A 5089-nucleotide genomic window follows, 5' to 3' on the forward strand; every position below is an offset into this window, starting at 1 on the left:
AGAGTTGTGTGTTGTGTGTGAATCCCACACTCCCACTCTTCACAATCCATTCTCTCTGGCCTGACAGCTGGTGAAAACTATTACTAAATGTGCAAATTAACATTAGGTGGTAGAAATTGTCATACCAATCCATATTTATGAGAACATCACAAATGCCAGAGGTCTGCAAAAGTAAAACAGTGACATGACACATTTTCTGCATAGTTTGTTAGAGTTTGTCTCAGTGGGTCAGGACACGATGTGCTGCTCCTGAAAACCATCTCTCACGACTGACTGCAGCCAGAAACAGCTCAGTATAGTTTGATCCCTCGTTTTGGGCTTTTCTTTCCTCAGCAGGCTGGTGTGTAGAGGAGCAAGAGGAGGGGGAGGAGATGAGATAGTGAGATCCAAGCAGATGCTGCATGGTTAATAATGCAGGCCAGCTGTCATTATTTAGATGGGTGACAAAGTGAAAATCAGCCAAGCAGCTTTCAATATGGACACACACAGGCCAGGCGATTCAAGAGGAACACACGAAGCTGCAACTGCAAAACCTATTGACAGATTTACCTGCTTTTAACTTAAGACATAGTCAGGGATCAGTTTTATTTAAAAATAAATCAGGAATTTAAACATGTATTGACTTTTTTGACAAAAGTTAAATCATAAAAGTGAAACCCTTACAGCTTAGCATTAAAACAAAACTGGCCTTAGAGTCCATTAAAAAGTGAAAGTGAAAGTTGCTTTTATGTTGTTTTTTGTACTGATGAAACGAAGGACATTTATAACTGAGTTTTTAACCCTGCTGATCTGCAGGTTTCTTGCAGATGGACATTGATTTCACTTCTCTCTGACAGATTTTACATTGCCTCTTATACTTGCACAAGTTGAAACACGTGCAAATATTCATAAAACTCTGAAGCCTATCAGTAAATATTTATGGTACTGGGCAACACAAATAAACTATAAATAAGCAAACAATATTCAGCTCATCTGTTTTGCATGCATGTCTGCAATACATCAAGTCTAAAAAAAACTGTCTTGTATCTAGAATCTAGCGCCACATTAAGGATATTCTTTTTTTTGTGCTACCATCCTTTGTGCTAAAACAGGCTGCAGCTTAAAGTGAAAACTATCAAAGCTGGAGCTATACCTGCTTCCTGCTTGGTTTTTATACCTTTGTGATTCATTCTATTGTTTATTTCCTCACAGTTAGAAAGTGTACTTTGATTTAGTCATGACAATTCAGTGTAGTTAAAGCAACACTGCAGGAACTTCTCTAACCATTTTGTAACTATTGTTTTTAATTTATCTGTTATGTCCCTCTGGGACTCCATGTCTGTTATATTGCATATTTGGAGAGTAAAATAAGGAGATTAACTCAAAGCCTTTCAAATGAGATTCTAGCTCAGGAACAGATTACAAAATAATAATGTTTTAATACAGTATTAATGGTGGGGAAGATAACAATTGTGTGTGGGCTTGTGTCTGTAAATTTATAGGTTCATCAGGGGTAAAGCATATCACAGAAGAAAAACAAAAATGTCAAAATAATCTCTTAGTGGATAACATAGAAAGGTTCTGACTCAAATGGCTAAATCAGATAAAACCAGGAAAAAATGCATTAACAAAGTTAAAAAAAACAACTATTTGTCTGTGTCAGAGCTGCTGTATCCTTTAAAGTCACACTATTTTACATGCAACTGCAAAAACGTCATGAAATGAACAACAAATGGGCATGTTGCGAACTGTAGATCGGAGTAAACTAACTTAGAAGCTGCTTAGGGCCTCCACTCCAGCAGGGGGCCCTCAAGAAAACTGGAATTGTCACTGAAGACTAGTTAACAAATGTAACACAAATGGATGCACGTTTTAGTTTATACCATACGAATGTGCTGCTTGATCATTTTCATTCTCTGCTGCTTCGGCAGATTTAACTTCTAAACTCTTGAAACCACAAAAAAAAAAGATCTTATTTAGGTGGAAATAGACAATGGATGGATGCATTGCAGTGCCATTATATATATATATATATATATATATGTGTGACGTGACCAGTGGGATTGAAGCAACACATATTTAATTGTGCAGCCAATTAATGTAACATGTTTTAGTAATTTTAGTTATTTATTGCCAGTTGTTATCCAAAATATTTGTAATGTTGCACAAACATTCAGACAGGCATATTGGCATGGAGCTGTGGAGTGAGGTTGAAAGGTCCCCAAATCTAATTCTTTTTAGACCCCATACAACCTTGGCCTGAGTCTGCTTTAAGGATTAATAACAACAGCAATAAGAGAAGCAGAGTCTTATAAAAATCCCCTGAAATTTACCACAAGCTTGTCCCCTTGGTTATTTATAGACCAACACAGGTTAAAAACAGTTCTGGGTATTTAACACAATGGTCCCTTGTGACGTTTTGGTGTCACTGTGTGTGATGGCTGGACTCTAGCAAGTTATTCTATATACTGACACAGCACATCTATAACACACTGAATATCTTGGTGACAGCTTTGTGAAGTAGTCACACAAGGAACAGAGTGGTTGAATGAATTAAAATTTAAACAATGGAAAAAATAAACCGAAGGAAAAGGATGAATAATTAGAGTACAATGAAGTTTTTATGACACAACACAACAAACTAAAAAACCAATTCAAGATGATGGTACTTAAAGAGGTGGTTCTTGTTAATGGTTTCATACCCAAAAATGTATCTTTTAATTGTTTCCACCATTGAGGTTTGTGATTTAAAAACTATCACAGTTGAAGTGAAAAATATGGGCTTTAGAGTTTAAAAATGATGGCTGAAATGTAACAGTATTTTTCAGTCTGAAATTCTTAGCATGCTCCCTACCTAAAGCTCCACCATGATGATTCAGTTTAAAACCAAAAGGTATTACCTCCCTAGCAGTTCCTTTGCTCTGGGGCAGAAATGTTTTTCTTTGGATTTGTTTTTTGCAGATTAGTTTTTAACCCTGTCCAGTAGAAATGGAGGAGGAGAAAGAACGGCAGTAGAAAACTACTCTGGTTTTTGGCGAAGGTTTCTGAAGCGGAAAGTTATTTTTATATATTTATTTGACACTTAGAAAAAATGTTGTTTGTTTTTCAAATAACATGGCTAAATAAAATAAATGTTTACCATTCCAGGTTATATTACAGGTTCACTTTCACATGTTGTGGTTTACTTGTAATTTCAAAAGCAAGTTGAGGAATATAGGCAACAACCATCAAGTCAAAATGTAGCCATATACACATACAATCAGGTGAATAAAGACACTTTAATAAATTTTGTAGTTCTTTCAAAAGAGTTATTAACATATCACGTCTAATCTTTTTTTATTTATCTCTGGAAATCTCTGGATAAATTGTTTTAATTTCAGATAAATGTCAGAAAGCTAATCTTGTTTTATTTATTTTAAAAAACTTATAGTGAAAAAACATTATACTAAAAAATTGCAGTTTAACTGAAGAAAACGCTTGAGCACCTACCCCCTAACAGCTACTCTTGCTACCTTTGGCTAAAATATTTTCATTGAGACGCTTCTTGTCTCTGACATCACCCTGAGGGAAGTCTGCGTCACTCCTCACTTTTGGCTGTGAGATGTTTGAGGAGTTTCTTTCATGTTCATCGCAGGACTTCTCGTTTCTTAATTCTCAGCCAGTGCTTGGTGGATCTACTGGTATGTCTTGGGCCACCGTCATGTAGCAGGGTCCAGTTCTGCGTCAGCTTAAAGTTTTAACAAAAGGTCGCACATATTCCTCATCCACACCCTCTGGTGCATGGTAAAATTCATGGTTGATTCTATGATGGTGAGCTGGACAGGTTCCTGCTGCAACAGGGCTGTTATGGTGTCAGAATAATTCAGTTTAACAAAAATCCGTCCAGAGAACAGTAGTCCAGAAGTCCTGGTATTTGTCTGCATTCTATGTGGCAGACTTTAATCTGGTCTTTATGTTTTTCTTAGAGTGCAAAGGTTTGCTCCTCTCACACCTCCCATGGAAGTTAAACTTATTCAGTCTCTTCCTTTCTTAACAACAGTAGCAAGAGCCAGCTGTAGGTCTGTTGATGACATTTTAGGGCTTTTGGAGATTTCTTTTAGCATCTTGTGGTTTGCTCCTTCAATGTTATTGATGTTATTTACCTGGGTGAAGTTTGTGTCATTTCAGGTGGGAATATATGTGGGGGTGTCCTGACTCTTTCCTCTCCAGAAATGTATTTGTTTTTATTACAATTTACAAAACGTTTTTAAAAGTCTTTTGTTCACTTTTCATTACTTAAACATCTCAGTATAGATGAAATTGTTATCCAGCATCCATTTGTCTGAATATGTTAGAAAAACACACGAGGTGTTGTGGCGTGTCCAAGTTTTTTCACATGACTATATTTGCCCCTAAGCATCGTAGAGTAAAATTCAATTTTATACATAACAGAAATGATTAATATTTTTGTTCAAACTAAACTGTAAACATCTGGAAGCTTGCTGATTCAACACAGTGAGCTCTTTCACTTCTGATGTTTCCTCACTGAATGTAAGATCTTGGCGAGAACTCTGGTATAGGTCAGAGCAGTTGAGATTAACCTTGAGAGGAACCAGCACCTGAATAATAGATCACCTCCTGCAGCACGGAAATGACTGACTCATTCACTCCCTCATCCTTCATTCCAACGGCTCCAGCAGCCATTACATAATAACTCCACAGTTTAACGTGGGGCTGGGGTTGCATCCCCCAGTCGCTGCTGTTACTGCAGCTGCTGCTGAAACAGCTTTTTGGGTTCGCCTTCTAGTGGTGCACATCCCACATGCTGACGAGATCAAGCTAAGAGTGGGGACTGATTAAAAAAGGAAAAGCCTAAAACTTGTTTTTGAAATCCTCTTACTAAGTCACCACAGTGCCGTCATGCATGAAGCCTTTTGTCTTATGCAATGAGTGCAGTCAGGTTTTATTTTGGCTCTCGTTGTGAAGGCCAGAGTTCAGAGGAAACAGGAGGAGAGGTGATGCGTAATGGGAGACCTCAGCGGACCTCTTTCTAGTGTCAGGGAATGTCAGGAATCAAGAAGAGATGACTGACTGCTTTAAGTGTGATGTTTAATTTTAGAAGGATCCAAGG

This window comes from Girardinichthys multiradiatus, chromosome 1 (assembly GCF_021462225.1).
Source record: "Girardinichthys multiradiatus isolate DD_20200921_A chromosome 1, DD_fGirMul_XY1, whole genome shotgun sequence".
In the NCBI taxonomy this organism is placed as follows: domain Eukaryota; kingdom Metazoa; phylum Chordata; class Actinopteri; order Cyprinodontiformes; family Goodeidae; genus Girardinichthys; species Girardinichthys multiradiatus.